This window comes from Schistocerca serialis, chromosome 6 (assembly GCF_023864345.2).
Source record: "Schistocerca serialis cubense isolate TAMUIC-IGC-003099 chromosome 6, iqSchSeri2.2, whole genome shotgun sequence".
Lineage (NCBI taxonomy): Eukaryota > Metazoa > Arthropoda > Insecta > Orthoptera > Acrididae > Schistocerca > Schistocerca serialis.
In genome coordinates, this window is record NC_064643.1 from 145,232,038 (window position 1) to 145,256,718 (window position 24,681).

Below are 24,681 nucleotides of genomic sequence, written 5' to 3' on the forward strand. Positions count from 1 at the left end.
AATTGTAGTCAATAAACCTCAAGTAGCGAGCCCCAGACATGCACTACAGCTGTGTTTCGGCTGTCGGGTAGGTGAGATGTGTCATTATGTGAATAGTGTAGTTGTCTGTGGTGCTTTCGTTTTTTTTTCCCTAGTTTATGTGTGTAAGATTTTCCGGAAAATAAATCTTTTGCATGTAGTTTATACTGTATATTGTACTAGTCTTTTCCCTTCAGCTTCGTCTGCATATGTATTCAACACATATATTAAACACACCGTCTCTTTCCCCTTTTTGCGTCCACATACAGGGCGTTTCAAAAAGAAAGAGCAGATTTCAAACATTTATTTCTCAAAAACTACAAATGATAGAAACACAATTCAAACGTTTCTTGTCAGAGAAAGGTTCAAAGTTTTTCAATGGTCCGCGCAGAAGTTCCATGCAAATCCGCAGTGGCGCTGGCGTTTGTTTGTAGGAAAATGGCGACGACACCACAGGAACGATCATTTTGTGTGCTGCAATTTGCAAAGTTAGAGTCCATTGTTGGTGTGCAACGTGCATTCCGCCGTCAATTCAACAAACAGCCGCCTCGTCATAAGCAAATTTATGAGTGGCATCACAGATTCGTAGAAGATGGTTGCATCTGCAAGCGAAAAAGCACGGGTCGTCCACGCACATCGGATGAAAATGTCGAGCGTGTCCGTGCAGCTTACGAAAGGAGCCCTAGAAAATCCACGACACGGGCAAGTCACGAACTAAACATGTCTAAAACAACGGTATGGCGCGTTCTGAGTAAGCGTCTGCACATGAAGCCGTACAAACTGCAGTTATTGCAAGCATTGCGTCCTGACGACCACAACAAAAGGTTCGAATTTTCAACTGCAATTCTACAGGACATGGAAGAGGACAATTTTGCCGAACGATTAATTTTTTCAGATGAATCAACGTTTCACATTTCTGGTAAAGTTAATCGGCATAACGTACGAATTTGGGCGAGTGAAACTCCGAGGGACGTTATTCAACATGAAAGAGACTCACCAAAGGTTAACGTCTTTTGTGCAATTTCGGTAAACAAAGTTTATGGACCTTTCTTTTTCATGGAGAAAACTATCACAGGAACCATTTACCTGGACATGTTAGAAAACTGGCTATTTCCTCAACTTCAGGAAGATTCAAATCACTTCATCTTCATGCAAGATGGCGCCCCACCACACTTCTCTGAACCTGTACGACGGTACCTAAATAACACCATTCCAGGACGGTGGATTGGAAGAGCAGGAGCACAAGATCAATGTCATCGTCTGTGGCCTCCCAGGTCACCAGACCTTACTCCCTGCGATTTTTATTTGTGGGGGTACATAAAGGACTGTGTTTATGTCCCACCTATGCCCGCTACTCTTCAAGAGGTACGACATCGAATTGTTGCGGCCGTGAATTCGGTAACTAAAGACCAGTTGCGTCGTGTGTGGCAAGAAATGAGATACCGGTTTGATATTTGTCGTGTAACAAATGGTGCTCATATTGAGGTACAGTTTTGATATTTGTTGTGTAACATTTGGTACTCATATTGAGTGAAGGACCGTTGGAATTGTGTTTCTATCATTTGTAGTTTTTGAGAAATAAATGTTTGAAATCTGCTCTTTCTTTTTGAAACGCCCTGTATTCATCCCTCTATCTATCTACTTTGTCCTCCAACTATCTCTGTATCTCGCCCTCCCCACCTTCTCTGTCTCTTCGTCTCCTCCTCCCACTTTATTTGTCCATTTCCTCCATCCATTCTCTCTGACCATATCTTCCTTCCCCCTCCCTCCAACAATTTCCTTCTCCCCCTCCCTCCTTACATATCCACCTCCCCTTCTTCCTTTTCCAACTACCCAGTGCCTCATGTACCTCTCCCCTCTCTCTGATCATTTCCTCCTCTTCCTCACTCAGTCTAGCCCCTCCTCTATCCATCTTAACTTGTTGTCAGGCATGCCCATTGGCACGTGTAGCCCCTGCAGTACATTTTAGTAAAACACGATGATACAGCTACAAAATTCTTGTTATGCAGAAGAGGATACATATCAGGGGGTTGTAAATCATTTACTTGTCACTCAGATGTGGGTCATCATGCAATGCAGGTCAATAAAGCAGGCTGATACTACGCCAACGCAATGCACATGTCATACAGGGCAGCCTTCATATCATGGGCCAGAAAACCATTCTTGCCTCTGACAAGTAGGCTGCCCTGCAAAGCAGGTTTATTTGGCAGACGAAAACTGTTCCCACGCAACATTCCTGTCGTGCAGGGCAATATATACATCAGGGTGTAGGGGAAAAAAACGTTTTTGCCTGTATATCCACTCTTTTTGGAGCTAGGAGGTTAGGTATCACACAGCACTCATATTCGTGATGCTTGCTGTTTCTGTGCCAAATTTGGCTGAACTCGATCCAGGGTTTTGTGAGGAGATCCTGGTCATACACATATAGATACTGAGATATACAGGGTGTCTCCAACTTTTTGGGTCGAACTGAAACAGGTGATAGTGGATCCACACCCGATTATATCGGAACAGGGAACCAGTGGTCAGAAATGCATTTCTATTGTGTTATGGACATATGCAATGTACACTGCATAACAACAATGTTTTGTACACTGCATAACAACAATGTTTCTCACAATAATTGTTCAAAGTGACAACAGCCAGTCTCACTGCATGTATGGCAATGGCACATGAAGTTCTGCCACCCTCTGTCAAAGATCTCTGGTGTCTGGTGCACCAGGCGACAAGCACCTTGGACCCTAGCAAGCAGGTCTTCATACGTTTCCATGGGGCTTTCATACACCAACTTCTTGACGTAATCCCAGAGGAAAAGGTCCGGAAGTGTGAGATCTGGTGATCATGCTGGCCGTGGGGCAGCACATCCCCTTCCAATTCAACGATGACGTTATGTGTTGTTCAGATGCTCATAGACTTCAGCATACATGGGCTGGTGCACCATTGTGTTCATATCCTTTTTCAGAAAACAAGAGGTGCGGTCTCCAAGAACTATGGTATTACATCTTGCAGTAACACCAGCTAACAGGGGCCAGTCAAATGGGGAGGCCGCAAGTAAGGACTTATTAGATGATCTTGGACAATGTCCACCCATGACTGTTCTGGCTGTTGGAAACCTCATTTGGGTGAATAGGCCTCATCCTTGTACAATGCAAACTTTATGAAATTTGACACAACAACACTGCAGTGGATAATCTATTGATAGAAGTGCATACAGAGCTCAAAATCTGTTTGTCCTAGTGTTTGAAAACGTTCTTTATGATACTAGTGTAATATCTATAGCGCCAGTGCTCTCCACACTACAGCCTGCAAAGTGTGCATTTCATGGGCTAAATGACAGATGCTTATTGCTGGGTAGTCGGCCACATGATCCAACACCTTCTCCTCAAAGTCTGGTGTTTGAACATGTCTCTGGCGGAAATTTAGCCATGCTCTCTGTAGCATGAATGACTCCGTTTATCATGGCGATAAACTTCTTCCAGTTAGGATGAATTCTGGTGGGGAAATATTCTCCGTTTGTTCGTGCTGCCTTATAAACGTACATTAAATCAATATCTGCCTACTCTAGTGACGAGTAGCATTCCATCTTTCACTACATGTCATGCACCTTACATAGTAATAAACTTCACCTTGAACACATCACAAGTTGTCGGTTGCAACGGACAACTGACATCAGGGATAGTGATTCGCATATGCCGGTCGTCACATGGTACATGTGCTATGAGCTAAGTTGTGTTTGATGTGTCTGTTTGGTTGTTAGGGGTGTATGCTGTTTGTCACCCACTGTCTGTTCCAGTGTACAGCAAGCACAAAGGATCATTGCAGGAATGCAGCAGGACTTACACCACATTGCAATGCGCGCTGTGAGAATGGACGTGTCGTCTTGAACAATTGCTATGAGCTACGTTGTTGTTGGCGGTGCACACTGTGTGTGTCCATAACACAGTAAACATGCATTTCCGACCATTTTGCCCTACCTGAATATAATCGCTTGTGGTCTCACTATAACCTATTTCAGTTAGACCACGTTTGAGACACCCTGTATAAATAAGATACAGTCATGAAAATTAAATTGTGGGAGTTTGCATACGGAGTGACTTAAAGTGGAACGGCCACATGAAACTTTTCATAGGAAAGGGCGGATGCCAGACAGATTCATTAGAGCAATGCTTACCAAGTGTAGTCCGCCCACGAAGGACATATCTTACAAAACTCTCATTTGATCGATACTTGATTACTGGTCGTCAGTCTGGGACCCTTACCAGATAGGGTTGGTAAATAAAATGGAGAAAATAAAACAGTGCAGCGCGTTTGGTCACAAATTCGTTTAGTAAGCACGGAAGTGCCGCAAATATGCTCGCCGAACTCCAGTTGCAGACACTACGAGAGAGGCATGAGTTTCGAGGCTAGGGCCTCATTGCCCAATGCTCATCAATATCATGTAGCCTCACAATTGAAGAGAGGCCACAGAATATGGAAATGGAGGCCAGAATCACATGTTTTGTGTCGTGGTATTGAACTGATAATGAAGCTTTTCATTCAAAATTGGTTGTGGCAGAATAAGTAAAGAAGTCAGCAGTAGCTGCCAAAGATTTATTTCCTGAATTGTTACCAGCTACAGACACTTGATGATTTTGTCTACAAACAAGGGGAAGACTATGATGAATCTAATATGTTGCATCAGATGCTGTATTTAAAACATGAGTTAATGTATATATTGCTAGGAGGTACGTTAGAAGTTCTTTAAGTGAAAGAATTAGGATAGTCCAGCTTAGCTATCGAAAGAAAAGTTGAGATTAGGCAGACCCGCAGACCAGCATCCCGCATTAACATAATCCAGGTAACTAAGCATTAAAACTGTATATGAGTCTGCTTCAACTATGTGAGCGTTAGCTTTAATACCCGATAATGAGGCAGTAACTGTCAGCGTTGTAGTGCGTTTGATGTAGGCGATCTCTGCAGTAGTAGATGTTTCACAGTGCGTAGAATACAAGAGATATCAGCCTTTTGAAGTGTACAACTGTACTCGATAGAAAATTCTCATCACTTACACTGATCCGACTATTTCGTTCATTGGCTGTGCAACTGATTATCTGCGTGTTTGTGTGTGTGTGTGTGTGTGTGTGTGTGTGTTTTTTTTATTCATCTTCGCTGGATGTTAGATGTAAGCTCGTGGTTTGCCATTAAGATGAACAGAGTTGGTTAGAAACTCATCACTGAGAAACACGGAAACATGCATATTTGCCTAACTATCCAGCTGCTGTCCACCTACTTGTGTATGACATTCTTTTCTCGCTCCCTACCCTACCATTCCGAAAATGCCAGCAGCCCCTCCAGATATGAGGCAGCCACTGCCTCTTTAAAATAAACCCTTCAAAAATCAACGCATTAGTTATGGGGCTTCCAGTTTTTTTTTCCTAATAATTTACGGCATTTAACGAACACGCTAAACACGTCTGATTCTCGATCGTAAACTAGTATGGAAATACCACGTACTAAACATCTAATACAAGGCTCACAAGAGACTGCTGACGGGTCTTACATAGGAATGAACGCCTCAATTCTCCTATAAAACTAGAAAGCCAATATCTCAAAACTGATTGATATGTTTTTAAACACTTCGATTAAAGAACGGGTGCGACTGGTACAGTCAGTAGCTTATTTAACATATTTTAGCTCAAAGGCTTTTCGAGAGCCCGAATGCTTCGTTGTCATTTTCCCTTTTACTCAGTTTTTTTTAGATATATCGGTGGAGAAAGTGGATATAATTCAATTTCTTTTGCCTGTTTTCACGAGGCAAATGTAATACTTCAGTTCTGTTAGTCCTACGTTTATGGTGCGTGTGTTTGTTGAACCCAGTCGTTGATGTTTAAAAAATATGCTCCAGTGCAAATTATACAATTCCACTTGCGTATTCTGACCACGCATATTGCACTTTATTAATTAAAATGCCATTCGTGTTCACTGCGTTCGAAAAATTAATTAACAATTAGATTTGATACGGAAGTAAACATCTTTTTTAGTTTGTTACTTATAAATTCATTATTTTCTCTGTTATTTGACTTAAATATCAGTATGGCTTCGCCGATATATGCTACTACATTGTGCCATTACGCTATAAATGGAATATAAGCAAAGTAATGGGATTTTGCTTGCAGCAGGTCGACACTGCGTGTACTTTTAGGAACACACATTCTTATCTTCTATTATTTGCTTCAGGATGTTTAAAAAACTGAGTAGAGTTCATCACTTATTATTTGACCACTGTTAAATGTCAATTAGCTTGCTGGGTATTTTGGATATCTATCGATGTTTGATAATAAACGTCGGGTCTAAAATGTTTTTAAAATACACGATTACCGCAATAGGACAACTTATTTTGTAGTTGTTGCTCAGGAAACAATCGTCATTGAAAATACATGTCTGTGGGACCTTACATACAGACACGTGTTTTTTGTTAACAACATTCTTATCGGTGTTCAGCGTACGAGGATTTAAGCTTTCAACATACTACCTTGAGAAGAAAGGAAATTATTGTAGGGTAAGCCACCGTTATAACCGGTGGCTTACCCTTACATTCGTAGGAATGGGGTATGAACATGTAAGTGTAACTCTGCAACGACTGGTGCAGTGTCAGCAATACATGGTACATACATGACTTATTATCTGAAAAAAATAATATTAGGATAAAACTTACTAACAAACATAGGGATGGGAAGCGGTTGTGAAGCAGGTTAAATGAAAAAATATAAGGGCCAGTCAGATGGAAACCGAACACCTTTCACAATGACACCATGGAATGGTTCCATTCAAACGTAATCACCAAGACGCGTTAAGACATTTATCCCACTGGGAAACGAGATCATCAATCCCTGTTTCGTAGAACGCGTTCTGCCGCTGACGGATATACAACTGCACGCACACCTGCACTTTCTCGTCCGACTGAAACCCACCTCCACGCATTTCTCTCTTCAAGCCGCCAAAGGTGTGGTAATCACACGGTGGAAGATCTGGTATGTACGCTGTATGTTGCAGTGTTTCCCAACCAAATTTCTGAAACATAACCTTCGTCCGATTGGCAGTGTGCGAGCGGGAATTATCGTGCAGCAGAATGATTCGGTGCGACAGCATTCCGACAGCCGGAGGGGGAATGGCAACGCCAACAGGGAAACATTCCTCATCTCCCTCGTCAAAGAAATCCAAAGTCGTTCACGCAAGTGCTGGTAAGATCATGATAAATAAATGCCGTTTGGTTACGGCCTCCCGTTGGGTAGACCGTTCGCCTGGTGCAACTCTTTCGAGTTGACGCCACTTCGGCGACTTGCGTGTCGATGGAGATGAAATGATGATGATGACAACAAAATACCCAGTCCCTTAGCGGAGAAAAACTCCGACCCAGCCGGGAATCGAACCCGGACCGTTAGGTATGACATTCCGTCGCGCTGACCAATCAGATACCAGGGGAAGATCATGATGATGTTCTTCTGCGACTGCAAGGGCCCTCTGCTTGTAGAGTTCGTCGAGCGTGGAACCACAATCAGTTCGCACCGCTCTGGAGCCACTTTGCAGATACTGCGACGCGCCATTAAGTCGAAACGCCCAGGAATGCTGTCAGGCGAAGTCGTCCTGTTGCACGATAACCCCGGCCCCCACACTGTCAATCGGACGAAGGCTACGCTTCGGCGATTTGGTTGGGAAACACTGCAACATCCTCCGTACAGCCTGAACCCTTCACCACGGGAGTTTCACATCTTTGGCGACCTGAGGAAAAGCGTGTGTGGACGTCGGTGTCAGTCGGGAGAGGAAGTGCGTAAATGGGTGCCGTGGTGGATCCGTCAGCAGCTGACCGCTTTCTACCAAACAGGAATTATTCGTCTGGTCTCCCAGTAGAGTAAACGTCTTAACACGTGTGTTGATTACTTTTGAATGAATCCATTTCATGGTCCCGCTGTGGAAGGTGTTCGGTTTTCATTTGGACTGCTCTTTGTAATTTGAAACGAGCAGTATTAGTGTCGTAAAAGAAGTTTTTGGATTCGCTTAACTAACTGGTTGCAATCTTGACGGCGTTTAACTGTTAAGTGTAGCAGTTGAGATGTGGTGACAAATAGAACGTAAGTCTGCAACACTTGGAGCAATTTAAACTGACCGTGTTACTAGTATAACGTACTAAGCAAACACCGAAGAAATTATCAGTCACAACCAGGAGACATGTCACTAATAACGTGTACCATCGCCCCTAATCTTAATAATGGCTTGAATTCGGGAAGGACGAGATTACACCAGTTTTTAAAGGTTGAAACATTCGTTCTTTTATGTCGTCTCGGAGTTTCCGTAGCAGCTGGCAAAGATTTACTGGTGGACGTGGCCAGAATCCACGCATTCTTAGCGCCTTCGGTGCATGACATAAATCACCCAGTAGACTTCCTCCGAAACGTTTGCTGTCGGACCCGGATTATTTCTGTGGACTGCGTGTACTATTGTGATAAATAAGGATCGCCAGCCTCATTTTCACTTGTGAGCAGGAACAAAATAGCCACTTCTTCTATACTGCTAGTCAGTGCCCCGTAGCAATCCAACTTCTTTCAAAAGCCTCTCAGATACGACCACTGGATTTGAAAATGACCACTGTATATAGGCACTGTATATAGGCACAAAAATATCACAAGTTTCCACTGCAACAGGTGAAACGTAAGACCTATCCAAGTCCGACTCGGTGTTAAACACTACCTCCAGCTAGACGATACCTCCACATTCTAGTAAGAGACCTATGAGCTCCTATGACTGCTCGGTGATTAAGTTGTCTGTCTCACAAAAGCCGGGTAACAACTTTTTGATCACTGAAGGACACCAACTCCCGGGTTCGTACACGTAACGCTTTTGAAAGACCTCAGGTGCCCGCCACCCCCCTTTTACCTGTCTCCCCTCCCCCTCTCCTGCAAGGCCCTCGCTGGGGCTCCCGGCTGACTCTCTATTTCGCCCGCTACCAAACCCCTCCTCGAAATTATTTTAAAATACAGAACTTCCAGCCTCCAGCGCAGAATGTAGGCACTTCAATGAACCATTTCCTGCTAACATTCAAAGTACTTGCTGTACGGTGCTGCGTCCTACCAGTCCTCTTAGAAGTTTTTTCCCGAAAGACGCTAGGAAATATCGGACATTCTGTGAATATCATTCTTCTTTGAAAACAGCGTGGTCGATGCAGACAACCGCCCACTTAGCAGGTTTAAGGGAAGACTGGCCGCTTTCCTCCAGGCTGGAGAATATCTCCCGTCCCCGGGAACCAAAAAACCAGAGCCGGCGTTCAGAATAGCGACTAGCACTAGCCGACGGGTGCGGTACAGAAATGATGTATTGCAAGGAGTGCCGAATACAGCTGAAGTCGCACATTGATGTTTAGATCAGGTAGAGCTACCAAGTGCAGGGATATTGATAGCTATGTTTCACCCACTGTTCCAGATTCCAGATACTTTCTGTGGGTGATTTAGATGGCCAGTTGAGCCGTAATAGCGTGCTTGAGTTTTCGTCAAATCGTTAAGGTATGCGTGCTGCCCTGTGTGAACACGGCTGTTGTGATCTTGGAACATGTTCACAGCATACGCATCTTGAAGATGTACAGGAACAGCCATCACTGGTTGCTTCTTATACCTCACTAGTACGCAGAGTGTTTTGTTATATATGGGGGCGTGCTGAAAAATAATGCCTTCGAATTTTTTATACAAAAAATCTTAAAGCCTTTTAAATAAAACAAACTTTATATTAACATTCTTCATCTGTATCCTTCACGTCTACATATTTGTTTCCTAACATAGTCTCCCTGACGACGAATACACTTCTTCCAACGAGAGATCAGTTTGTTGATACCGTCACAGTAGAATGTTTTATTTTGTTGATGGAGCTACAGCCTCACCTCTGTTTGCGCTGCTTCACCACAGTGAAAGTGAAGTACTCGAACGAAAGTGAAGTCCTCGAAGGTGTTCTTTAAGTTTTGCAAACAGATGAAAATCGGATGAGGCCAAATCAGGACTGCATGGGAGATGACCGATGACCGATGACCGATGACAGTGAACCCAAGGCGTCTGACTGTTGTAGCTGCGGTGCGGACGAAATTTTCTGTCGTTAGAAACTGACAGCACGCTGTTTCTCACGCCCCGGCGTAGTTACTTTACACACCGCCATATTACACGCTACAATTCGTAGCTCTAGAGGGCTGCAAACATGTAGACATGAAGTATAAATATGTGGAACGTTAATAAGGTTTGTCTCACGTATAAAACTTTAAGGATTTTCACATAAAAAAATTCGGAGGCATTACTTTTCAGCATGCCTTCGTATACCGTCAGCCAACATCTCAGCTCGTCAGTGTGAGCTAAAACTAGGATAACACAGGTAACTGCGATGTGCTTCAAACAGTAAGTAACACATTATTATGGCTAGACCAGTAACTTTTAATTACTGCTACACTACACTACAGGGTGACACAGTTACATGACATCATTTTTTTAACATATTCGACAAGTTTCTGTAAACAATTGTCGGTACATTCTAACAGTCGACAACAGAAATCCGTTCCTTGGTCACGGAGCGATTCGAGAACTGCTGTATGAACGTCCTCATCGTTTGGAAAATCTCTTCCCCCCCCCCCCCCCTCCTCTTGCTATATTTGATTGCGGAAAACACGGAAATTGCGTAATGTAATATCAAGACTTGCCGATCAGCATCTCCCGCTTGTTTGCGGCATTGTTCAAATTTTTCGCACCATTGCATTACGGCTTAACGCAGCGCTGCCTTCTATCGATATACCGCCAGAATTTCACGGAGATTGTGTCTGCAATTTAGAAATCGAGCTGTCCCGCTTAATACAGTTTTGGAGTACCCCTGATGTTCGTGCAGAGGTAGAACTGTGTCTGCAGAAAACCGAGAACATAAACTTTCTTCTCGCAGTGCACCGCTCATGTAGCGCAGAGGTCTTAGCGATGGACGACAATGTGTGACTTGCTTTCTGAAGACTCTATCTGCAGAGTTCACGGTTAGTCCACAAGTCATAATAACACTACATGAAACGTATGAAGTTTTCACAGAAGTTCATGTATTTACTGGAGCTATTCTCGATTTTTGGGCTTTTGCTAGAATTCTTGGAAACCAGAGCCGGATGCTGATTGAATTTGCCGACTCGCTTTAATGAGGAGCCGGCGATGGCCCCTGTGTTAGAAGGGCGTAATTGAAGCTGACGGCTGCTGGTCGGGCTGCAAGAAACGCACCGCCGGCGATAATTCTGCGCGGCGTGGCGTGGCGTAGTGCGGCGCAAGAAGCGGCAGCCGTTCTAAATCACGGGCCCGCGGCCCGCTGAAATATGAAGTCGCAGGCTGCGGCCGCCTATTGTTCGTACGTGCCGCTTGCCGCCCGCCGGTCTGCGGTGCGCGGTGCGTCGCTGCGGCCGGCGCCGCACTCCACAGCGGCCGCTCCATTACCAGCCTCTTCTCGCGTCGCGCGCTCTGCGGACACTATCACAGACTCTGAGGCGCCATTCCGTGTACCAAAGACCGTCAGACTTTTTTTGCTCAAGACCGAATACCGGCATTACGGGACGGTACCTCTGGCCGCATATGAACCGATCGTATTATTAGCTTGTAACCTACACAAGCTAATACGCTATGAGCCCACCAGCCCAAACCTCCACCCCCCCCCCCCCCCAAATACATTACCTCTAATTATAGCGCGATAAATTGGCCTGTGGCTCCCAAATAGTGATCCTCAAAAATTCCGGAACTCTTCGTATCGACTACTCTCTGTTTCAGACTGCAGTCACCTTCATTTACCCCTAAGTTGCTACACTGTAACTGCTGTGTTGTCTGTGTCAGCGCATGGTTAGTTGATTAATAATCGCAGTTGTACTTTTATTCAAATGCATTGTGCATTGTGATATACGAGTCAAAATGTTTACTAAATGTTTTGAATTCATGTTTCTCCTATTAATTGCGATTAATTACAACAGTCTCAATTTAATTTCATATTCCTTCCTACAGATATGAACAGCATTTAAAGATTTCCATCTCTATAAAGCGTATTCTCTGATGCGTGCTACTTCTATGTCAATATTTATATATCACAGTAGCAGATCGGTACGAGTCGCGCACGCCCGTGAGTTGTCAGTATTGGAAGACAAACAGAAAACATTTCCTCTCCAATAGCCTACACTATTGGCCATTAAAATTGCTACACCAAGAAGAAATGAGGATGATAAACGGGTATTCATTGGACAAATATACTAGAACTGACATGTGATTACATTTTCACTCAATTTGGGTGCATAGATCCTCAGAAATCAGTACCCAGAACAACCACCTCTGGCCGTAATAACGGCCCTGATACGCCTGGGCATTGAGTCAAACAGAGCTTGGATGGTGTGTACAGGTACAGCTGCCAATGCAGCTTCAACATGATGCCACAATTCATCAAGACTAGTGACTGGCGCATTGTGACGAGCCAGTTGCTCGGCCACCATTGACCAGACGTTTTCAATTGGTGAGAGATCTGGAGAATGTGCTGGCCAGGGCAGCAGTCGAACTTTTTCTGTATCCAGAATCGCCCGTACAGGACCTGCAACATGTGGTCGTGCATTACCCTGCTGAAATGTAGGGTTTCGCAGGGATCCAATGAAGGGTAGAGCCACGGGTCGTAACACATCTGAAATGTAACGTCCACTGTTCAAAGTGCCGTCAATGAGAACAAGAGGTGACCGAGATGTGTAACCAATGGCACCCCATACCATCACGCCGGGTCATACGCCAGTATGGCTATGACGAATACACGCTTCCAATGTGCGTGCGCCGCGATGTCGCCAAACACGGATGCGACCATCATGATGCTCTAAACAGAACCTGCATTCATCCGAAAAAAAGACGTTTTGCCATTCGTGCACCCGGGATCGTCGTTGAGTACACCATCGCAGGCGCTCCCGTCTGTGATGCAGCGTCAAGGGTAACCGCAGCCATGGTCTCCGAGCTGATAGTCCATACTGCTGCAAACGTCGTCGAACTGTTCGTGCAGCTGGTTGTTGTCTTGCAAACGTCCCCATCTGTTGACTCAGGGATCAAGACGTGGCTGCACGATCCGTTACAGCCACGCGGATAAGATGCCTGTCATCTCGACTGCTAGTGATACGAGGCCGTTGGGATCCAGCACGGCGTTCCGTATTACTCTCCTGAACCTACCGATTCCATATTCTGCTAACAGTCATTGGATCTCGACCAACGGGAGCAGCAATGTCGTGATACGATAAACTGCAATCGCGATAGGCTACAATCCGACCTTTATCAAAGTCGGAAACGTGATGGTACGCATTCTCCTCCTTACACGAGGCATCACAACGTTTCACTGGGCAACGCCGGTCAACTGCTGTTTGTGTATGAGAAATCGGCGCCAACTTTGTGTGAATGGTCTGAAAAGCTAATCATTTGCATATCACAGCATCTTCTTCCTGTTGGTTAAATTTCGCGTCTGTAGAACGTCATCTTCGTGATGTAGCAAGTTTAATGGCCAGTAGTGTATATCCCCGCAGTGGCTACGCTACTTGCTACTCTTCCCCGAGCGAGTGGCCAACTTAGTCAGCTCAAGGTCGAACTCATCAACGACGATTAAAATAAACCACATCTTACAATTTAACTGTCACTACAAATCTTTTTGGTTGCTACTGAGCAACAAAACTATACTCTTAAGAAACTATTTACGGTAACTGACGTTTTTGCTTTCAACTATTAGTTGCTAGATGCATGTTATTATAAAGCATGGCTGAAAACCATGAGCCTCACGAATGCTTGATTCGGACTGCACGCCTCTCACGGGTCGCAGTTTGACGACCACTGCCATATACCACTTGCATTGCAGATTGACTGTGAAACAGTCGTAGCGATCAGAGGCAAGAAACACAAAGTTGTCCGCAATTACGTCCAGGGTTCTAGAAGACGACTGCATGAAAACTACAAAAAGTACAGTAAATAAACGCCAATACATAATGAAGTCGCTGCACGAACTGTACGCGAAGGCGCGACAGCCGCCCGCTTTAGAGATCTGTTCATTGGGTTGCCTATTTGCAGGCGCCCACACATTGATGCGGCAATACTGAGTGGATGACTTCACTACACTTTCTGACGCGCCTGTACCTAGGAGTTACACGTCAATTACTGTCTACATGACATAGCTTTTGGAAAATGAACTCGACTCGCACGCCCGTGAGGTTTCACTTAAATACTAACTGGGTGTGTGGCGTGCCCGCTCACACATTAGTTTTCCCCGAATTATTCTTTTTTACACACGGTGTTCGGAAATTACAGTTACAAATTTCTCGGACTTTTAGAGGGCATTGAGTACATAAAATTTTGTATAGGAACCCGTGTCCGGAAACTTTATCCAGAGCTACAGAGCGTCAACGTTTAGGCGTCGGCGCCTGTAAATGTATGCACAGAGTGATTCCATAATGATGTTCCAAATTTTCAAGGATGATTGAGAAGGGTAAATGTATAAATTTTAGGTGAGGGTCCTTGTACCAAAAATGAAAGAGTCGAAAGTTTATAAGCGAAAACCGTTCTGATGCCTCTTGCAGTGGAATATATGCACTGATATTGTTGTTGCTAAGAATGTAGGGTACGCAACTTTCAAAGGTTTTAGTATATACCAAAACAAGTAAACATGGGCTCTAAAATGTGTACCTGGGCAGCTATGAGCATTTGTTCATCTTCGCTATTGTGAAACACATCTCCCCTATTGAGAAAGTCCTCATAGCCCTCAGGTATGCAATTCAGAGCCCATGTTTACCAGATATTTTCTTCTTCTTTTTATCCATACTACCACCCCTGAATGTTGTGTACTGTACGATCTCAGCAACAACAATACCGGTACATCAATTGCCACTGTCAGAGGTATCAGAACAGCTTTCGCTTATAAGTGTAGACTCGTTCGTTTCCGGTAGAGGGACTCTTACCTCAAATTTAAACATTTCTCCTCCTCCATACGCCTAGAAAGTTTGCAACATGATTACGGAATCACCCTGCATGTACATACATTTACAGGCGGCGGCGCCTACATCTTTGACGCTCTTTAACGACGTTGGATGACGTCTTGTGACATGGACCCCTATTCAAAATATTATGTTCTCAATAAACTAAACTAAACTAAACTCCGCCAGAACAGGCCATGAAGGCTCTACGGTACCCACCGGCGGCCGTGTCATCCTCAGCCCACCTGCTTTATGGATGCAGATATGGAGGGGCATGTGGACAGCACACTGCTCTCCCGGCTGTGTGTCGGATTACGAAACTGGAGCCGCTACCTCTCAGTCAAGTAGCTCCTCAGTTTGCCTGCCAAGGACTGAGTGTACCCCGCTTTTAAACAGCGATCGGCAGACCGGATGGCCACCCATCCAAGTGCTAGCCCAGCCCGACAGCGTTTAACTTCGGTGATCTGGCGGGAACCGGTTTTACTACTGTGTCAAGGCCGTTGGCATTATTTACTCCTTGCCCTCCACATATCCTAGAGCTCTGTAACGGGAATTTCCGAACGCCATGGATCAGTATGCCAGTAAAATTGTTAACCGCCCCCTTGGAAGGGGCAGACTGGTTGGTTTGGAGTGCTGTAGATGGTGTAATTGGTACCAGGCAGTCGTGTGAACCTCCAACGCTGACGTAACTCACGACACTCAAGGTGTATGTGTGTGTGTGTGTGTGTGTGTGTGTGTGTGTGTGTGTGTGTGTGTGTGTGCCAGTCGGATATACGGAATCAGCGCACTGGCAAGTAAGACCGGTCGAATGGAAAAATGACAATAAGAGAAAGAGTTGCCCTCTTTGGACGTGCCCGTGACGACGCCGTCACTGAAGTTAGTCGATGTGCAAATTTAACAGTGGGAACTGTTCACCGTGTCTTCAAGGAAAGGTCAACCGCTTGCTGCCATCTAACACACCATAAGAACAGCGGTCGTAAAAATATCCTGACTGTCAGGGACTGCAGCCAAGTCCCGCGCCTTGTCAGGGAGAATCGGTTTACATCTGCACTCTGCAAACCACGTTACAATATGTATAGGAGGATACCTCTGGTATCCTTATCTTCCAACCTTTGCTGCTACATTCACAAATAGCGTGTGAGAAAAAGATGATTGTCGGTAAAGCTCCGTGTGACATTTAATTTTATCGTCCTAATCATTTCGCGAAGCGGATGAGAGAGGAAGTCATATGTTGCAGGACTCTTCTTGCAATGTAAGCTCCCGAAAATTCAACAGTAAACCTCTCCGTGATCCACAACGACCCTCTTGCAGCATCCACTAGAGCAGGCTGTTCCAGCTCGTCGGCTCCGTTGTGAGCCGTGGAGCGCTCCCTGCTCCAGGGAGCCGTGTCGCTCGCTGTGACCATTCTAGTGGGCCGGCACCCTAGCACGTGGCACGGCTGGCTGAGGCAGATGGCAAGGCAAGCGTTTTGATATGCCAGCTGCGTCTTACAGGATCGACAACCTCATGCTCTTAGGTGCTAAGACGTGGTTACATGCTACGTAAGGAAATACGATGTTCAGAAAATAAATAAGAAACAGCTGTTTTACAAGAAATTGCATACTAAATTTATTGGGCCTCTGTAGCTTGAAGTTTTCTTTTCATTACAAGATCGGAAATATCAGTCGTCAAAGTGTTCGCAGCGTTAATGCGGAGGATGGCCTTCATTGCTGCGTCCTGAAGAAACGATCGTTCCTTACTTTTTACTCTTTTCATTGCTGAGAAAAGCTGCTCACAACAATACGTAGATCCAAACATCCACATGATCTGAGCCGCATTGTTGTGTAGCTTGGGAAAAGTTTTTTGCTGCAATGAACGATACCATCGTGACAAATGCAATGTGTTGTAGTACCTCAATTTCAACAAAGTTGAATTTTGCAAATCAATAATCTCCAATTGAACTGAGGATGACAAGTCATCGGAGGAAACTGAAAAAGGAGTGCTGAACACTTTAAGTTCTATTTCCGCACTAGTGAGGTCTCGGAATCGTGTTTCAAACAACGTGATGAGCTGCTTTAACTTTGCTTGGTAATCGCCGAAAGTAGTACCTTCATGTAGTTTTAAAGAAGCAAGACTAATGAAGAACGTTAAATGTCCATTACTCATCTGCCTCTCAAAATAACGTAACTTTCCCACGGACGCTTTGATCTGGTCGTGCATGTCAACGATTAGCTGCCCTTTGCCCTGCAATGACAGATTTAAATTATTCAGATGCATAGTTACGTCAGCTAGGAACGCCAGGGCTGATATCCATTTTATATCTTTCGGACAGCGCATTTCTTCCTCTTTCATTTTGAGAAAAAGGGTTACTTCCTCACGACTGGCAAAGAAAACATCAAGAACTTTTCCTCGACTCAGTCAACGAACTGTACTGTGGTAAGGTATATCCCCATACTCTGCTTCCATATCTTTCAGGAATCCTTTGAATTGGCGATGATTCATACCGTGACGCCGCACAAAATTCACACACTTCACGACATCTTTCATTACGCCACCTAGCTCTACTGTTTCAGCACACAGTGCCTCTTGATGAATAAAACATTGAAGAGTGAAAATGTCTTTCCCGAATTCGTCCCTGAGTTTATTTTTCAAACGAGAAGCAATACTTTGGTGACCCCCGATCATTTGTGGTGCACCGTCTGTCGCTACAGAATGGAGCTTATCCCACTGCAAATTCATATTGTCCACTGATTCACAAACGGCTTCAAAAACGTCACGTCCTGTTGCAGTGTAATCAAGTGGTACCACATCCAAGAGTTCTTCATTTACTTGAAGACATGTATAATGCCGTTGCATATTGTACCTCTTCGCAGATTTAAATACTTTATGACATACAACACACTGCGGACGACCATCCCTCTCAATCAGTAGAAAGGTATTCCCCAATAGAGGTACAGGGCTCCCGCGGCTAGTCATGGCTGCCATTGAACAAGGATTATTGCGTCAGTTGCGGCTGCACGCGGCCAGGGGGCACCGAGTTCACTTTCCCCCTCCACGCGGGCTCCGAGCTGCCGCAGTGAGCGCTCCGGAGCGCTCCGGCTCCCTGGAGCTCGGTTGGAACAGCCTGCACTAGAGGAACCTGTCGAGCATTTCCTTAAATCTCTCCGGCAGAGTAAACGTAAACGATGAAACGCGCCTCTCTTACTTTATCTTATCTATATCTTCTATTAATGGTAGTCAAGAATCGGGCTCAATGAGTGTTTTTTAAGCCACTGTTTTCGTTGATGAATTCCACTTCCTTCCGATTCTCCCAATGAATCACCAACTGGAATCTGCCTCTCCTGTGGTTTGTTCTGTGTCGTCGGTCGGAAGGTTAGTGCTAGGTATATTATAGTAATTACATTAGCAGTGACGACCAATAGGGTCGTGGAATTGTAGTGTATGTCTTTGCCTATTTATGGATAATACATTTCACTTAGGTCGATTAAGTCTACCAGTTCCTGCACCGCTCCATCCTCTGCAGTTCCTCAGGTATTCCTCTGTTTCGCTGAAGTTTTCTGGCACTGCAGCCTTCCTATAGACAACTACGCAAGGAGCAGATGCTACAGATGTTTGGAGGCCTATCTCAGGCAGTTTCCGACCGGGTATTGCGAAGAGAACTGCGTGTAATAGACATTTGGAGTCCGGTACATCGATAGAAGTCCATTGGTCACAGCCGCGTGGGATTAACCTAGCGGTCTAGCGGCTGCAGTCATGGACTGTGCGGTCTAGGCGCTGCAGCCATGGACTGTGCGGCTGGATCCCCGGCGGAGGTTCCAGTCCTCCCTCGGGCATGAGTGTGTGTGTGTGTGTTTGTCCTTAGGATGATTTAGGTTAAGTAGTGTGTAAGCTTAGGGACTGATGACCTTAGCAGTTAAGTCACATAAGATTTCACACAATTTTTTTCCATTGGTCACAGCTACACACAAAGTCTCACGTTTCAGTGGACTAAACAACACAGAAATTTGAGAGTAGCCGAATGGAGGTATGCAGTGTTCTCTAATCACGATTTGACCTCTTTTCAAATGATGTAAGGCTTAGAGTGCACCAACTGTCCAGTGAGTTTAATCCGCTGTTTGTAGGGGCCGTAGTTCAGGTCGAAATTCATTCTTGATGTTTTGGGGTGTTCCTTTTACATGTCGTGACCCTACCCATTCAGATTACTCTTCACAAAAACCAGAACGTTTATTTCAACATTGGCAGGATCAAATGTTGCCGTTTCGCGTGATGAATATGCTGTAGACACCCCCGCCTTCTAAGACGACGACAGTTGTGTTCAGAGGGCTGGACTCACACGTCCATAGTTTGACGAACACCCAGATATCCTATTGTACCTTAACTGACCCCCTAATTTACTCGGTCTTAATTCCATAGTAAATATCTCACTGAAATGGCCAGTCAACTTCCCTGCAATCTGGTATTTGTACGTGATCTGGTCAGCAATGAGAGATTTCAGCTGGACATGGCGTACCTGAATATACTTCTGGACGCTCTTCCATCCCGAACTGAGGCCATAATAAAAGTGTTACTTGATGTCTCGTACGGCGGACGAATTTTTTGTTCAGTCTGCTCATTTACCGAATGTCAATGTATTTTCTGGCTATTAACTACACTAGGGAGAGTCTGTCACTCGGCGGCTGATACCTTATATGACTGACTTATGTCACAAATAACCTGCGAAGATTTTTCCATCTGTACCATTATTTTGTTCGTTAGCTTTTTCTCTTCTTAGACGCTCTTTCTTCCCTGGCCATCTACACTCCTGGAAATTGAAATAAGAACACCGTGAATTCATTGTCCCAGGAAGGGGAAACTTTATTGACACATTCCTGGGGTCAGATACATCACATGATCACACTGACAGAACCACAGGCACATAGACACAGGCAACAGAGCATGCACAATGTCGGCACTAGTACAGTGTATATCCACCTTTCGCAGCAATGCAAGCTGCTATTCTCCCATGGAGACGATCGTAGAGATGCTGGATGTAGTCCTGTGGAACGGCTTGCCATGCCATTTCCACCTGGCGCCTCAGTTGGACCAGCGTTCGTGTTGGACGTGCAGACCGCGTGAGACGACGCTTCATCCAGTCCCAAACATGCTCAATGGGGGACAGATCCGGAGATCTTGCTGGCCAGGGTAGTTGACTTACACCTTCTAGAGCACGTTGGGTGGCACGGGATACATGCGGACGTGCATTGTCCTGTTGGAACAGCAAGTTCCCTTGCCGGTCTAGGAATGGTAGAACGATGGGTTCGATGACGGTTTGGATGTACCGTGCACTATTCAGTGTCCCCTCGACGATCACCAGTGGTGTACGGCCAGTGTAGGAGATCGCTCCCCACACCATGATGCCGGGTGTTGGCCCTGTGTGCCTCGGTCGTATGCAGTCCTGATTGTGGCGCTCACCTGCACGGCGCCAAACACGCATACGACCATCATTGGCACCAAGGCAGAAGCGACTCTCATCGCTGAAGACGACACGTCTCCATTCGTCCCTCCATTCACGCCTGTCGCGACACCACTGGAGGCGGGCTGCACGATGTTGGGGCGTGAGCGGAAGACGGCCTAACGGTGTGCGGGACCGTTGCCCAGTTTCATGGAGACGGTTGCGAATGGTCCTCGCCGATACCCCAGGAGCAACAGTGTCCCTAATTTGCTGGGAAGTGGCGGTGCGGTCCCCTACGGCACTGAGTAGGATCCTACGGTCTTGGCGTGCATCCGTGAGTCGCTGCGGTCCGGTCCCAGGTCGACGGGCACGTGCACCTTCCGCCGACCACTGGCGACAACATCGATGTACTATGGAGACCTCACGCCCCACGTGTTGAGCAATTCGGCGGTACGTCCACCCGGCCTCCCGCATGCCCACTATACGCCCTCGCTCAAAGTCCGTCAACTGCACATACGGCTCACGTCCACGCTGTCGCGGCATGCTACCAGTGTTAAAGACTGCGATGGAGCTCCGTATGCCACGGCAAACTGGCTGACACTGACGGCGGCGGTGCACAAATGCTGCGCAGCTAGCGCCATTCGACGGCCAACACCGCGGTTCCTGGTGTGTCCGCTGTGCCGTGCGTGTGATCATTGCTTGTACAGCCTTTCGCAGTGTCCGGAGCAAGTATGGTGGGTCTGACACACCGGTGTCAATGTGTTCTTTTTTCCATTTCCAGGAGTGTACTAGTGTTCTGTATCAAATACCTGAACGGCCATTTGAGCACATTTAATTTTAATTCTTATCTTTTGTTATCTGTTCCACCACGCCATAAATATAGCCATTGGCGTTCGATTTGCACTGGCGGTGCTCCATTTTCACCAAAGACCGCCAAGACTGGCTTAACGGAGCGTCTGTGTAGGCGCGTGGCGCCGCCGCGTCGTGCATTATTCTGCCGGCTCCTGGTGGCCGGATGGCGCCCGCCGTGTACAGCCGGGTCGCCTGGTTATGTCGTTTATTCATAGCGCAGCACGCGCCCCCACAGTGGCGGACACCGCGTTGCTCGTGTTACGCCTGCGTCACTCGTGGGCGGAAGCGCCGCCGCCGATCAGGCTCACAATCAAGACTGGCTATTTCCGTGCGGAGCAGCAAACAGGTCTCTCTTAGGCTCTCGTCGTTGGTGAACGTTCAGAAACGATATAGTACAGGGGCGGCCGCAAATTGGGCTCGCGAGCTCGCTGCACACTCTCCGCCCCCACCATCACCACAAGAGTGGGAGGAGAGGGGGGGGGGGCAGTGAATATCCCGTATTTAGATGGCAATACAGTCGCACTGCCTATTACTTTATTTCTTATTTCTCAACAATATAGATACAGATTGTCGGTATACAAACAGACACAGACAGTTTTACAGGTTTTTGTACACCGGTTGCCACGTGATACTGACTTCTTTACCGTGAAACCTAGCTCGCGCTATTCGTCCACGAGACTCATAGGGTCATAGACACGCGTTCACAGGTAGATGCCGTGTTTCTTGACTTCCGCAAGGCGTTCGATACAGTTCCCCACAGTCGTTTAATGAACAAAGTAAGAGCATATGGACTATCAGACCAATTGTGTGATTGGATTGAAGAGTTCCTAGATAACAGAACGCAGCATGTCATTCTCAATGGAGAGAAGTCTTCCGAAGTTTGAGTGATTTCAGGTGTGCCGCAGGGGAGTGTCATAGGACCGTTGCTATTCACAATATACATAAATGACCTTGTGGATGATATCGGAAGTTCACTGAGGCTTTTTGCAGATGATGCTGTGGTGTATCGAGAGGTTGTAACAATGGAAAATTGTACTGAAATGCAGGAGGATCTGCAGCGAATTGACGCATGGTGCAGGGAATAGCAATTGAATCTCAATGTAGACAAGTGTAATGTGCTGCGAATACATACAAAGATAGATCCCTTATCATTTAGCTACAAAATAGTAGGTCAGCAACTGGAAGCACTTAATTCCATAAATTATCTGGGAGTACGCATTAGGAGCGATTTAAAATGGAATGATCATATAAAGTTGATCGTCGGTAAAGCAGATGCCAGACTGAGATTCATTGGAAGAATCCTAAGGAAATGCAATCCGAAAACAAAGGAAGTAGGTTACAGTACGCTTGTTCGCTCACTGCTTGAATACTGCTCAGCAGTGTGGAATCCGTACCAGATACGGTTGATAGAAGAGAGAGAGAAGATCCAACGGAGAGCAGCGCGCTTCGTTACAGGATCATTTAGTAATCGCGAAAGCGTTACGGAGATGATAGATATACTCCAGTGGAAGACTCTGCAGGAGAGACGCTCAGTAGCTCGGTACGGGCTTTTGTTAAAGTTTCGAGAACATACCTTCACCGAAGAGTCAAGCATTATATTGCTCCCTCCTACGTATATCTCGCGAAGAGACCATGAGGATAAAATCAGAAAGATTAGAGCCCACACTGAAACATACCGACAATTCTTCTTTCCACGAACAATACGAGACTGGAATAGAAGGGAGAACCGATAGAGGTACTCAAGGTACCCTCCGCCACACACCGTCAGGTGGCTTGCGGAGTATGGATGTAGATGTAGATGTGTTTAGATGGCAAAGCAGTCTCTCTGCCAATTGCTTGGTTTCATATTTCGCAGCATAATAGATCCCAAACGAAACGAACCTCACGTATTACTGAATTAATTTTAGCGCCCTGAAGACATAATATAAATTTACTGGTAAAATTTGTTGTCATATGGACAGACATAGACAATTTCACATATTTTAGCACTCAGGTTGCCACGTAATCATGACTTATTTATTTTCATAATGGGAAAAAGATCTTTCACTCACATACATCGACCGAAATATTGTAGCACATTTATAACCTCATTACGGGATGTGGAGACTCTAACTGAGGAAAACAGTATACACGTCCTGGATAGCTTTGAAGGGAAAGGATTTGTCTTTAAAATGGGAATTACACTGCAGATTAATCAATTATTTCTGCATATGCACAGGGGTGCTTTCAAGTGAAACGGCAAATGGTCTCGATAACAGCTCGAAAACATATATAAGAGTGGCAATGTCCTCAAAAACGTTTAGAAATCTATCCTTATAATTCTTTTAACGCTATAATGAATTCTTCAAACTTCACTTTTTCTTTAACGCCACTTTGCTTAGGGAACTGGACTGTGTTTGGCAGAATTTGTCCTTTCCACAATGCGATTTTATTTTTAAATTCATCCTCACCAAATCAGAAATAAGTTGTTTCTCACCTTGCAATGTCTTACTCTTACTGTGGGCAGTGTGCCGGATATTCTAATTTTCGTTCTTGTACTCTTCTTTTCCTCGTATGTTCAACAATAGCGGAGTTTAAAATCGAAAAGCGTCCCGGGCACCTCCCTTGACGTAACCATCGTACTTTGCGATGATCTATAAAGTCTCATACTCTCGTTCATTTCTGTCAAAAACTGATGCAATTGCCAGTGGAATAGTGCGTGCCACTTCAGAAATTTTACTATTCGTACCATCAATTTCATCATGTGCTCAATGCCTGCAGATTTAACATAAAGTGCTTCTTGATTTACAGTACGATGAATCCCGTCTGTTTATCGTTGTAATTTTTTGCTCTTTCACTGTCAACAAAATCTTTGAAGACCTCCTGCATAGTATTCGTTCTATCCTGTTCTAGAGGAGCGATATTCGTTGAAGTGAGACAAAACTTTACAACAACAACTGTTTATTACGAGAACTAAGCTAAGTACAACCTCCGAGAATAGTGTCTAACCAAATTTGAGAACAGGAATGTATCGAAGGCAGAGAAGATTAACGACGACACAGTTCTACGAGACTGGTAGCTCGAAGGCAGTCTACTGGTAACGAGACGATCCCACAAGGCGATGAGCAAGTGTGCAGTGTCTCGGCAAATACTACGAAGCGGTGACCTCGGAGCACCTGCTGGAAGCCCAGCGCCGGACGTGGCTCAGGACGGGATCTTGGGAGGCTATCAACCCCTTAGTGCTGATACTCGTAGATATTGCTGTTTGTGTGCCAAATTTGATTTGGGAGGAGATCCTGGACATATATACACACAGTCTGCTTCATGTGTAAATATATATAGCAAAATTATCCACCGATTTTTGTTACGTTTTCTACTGCAATTGATTGTATTATCGGATCTCTGTTTTAAGAAATTATGATGCAGTGGCCTT

At 45.4% G+C, this 24,681-nt stretch overlaps 1 protein-coding gene across 1 annotated transcript in view; it reads left to right on the forward strand.

The window, feature by feature from the left end:
- Positions 1 to 24,681, forward strand: part of LOC126484696 (hemicentin-1) — a 1,211,236-nt gene that overhangs the window by 524,743 nt on the left and 661,812 nt on the right. The window lies entirely within an intron of this gene.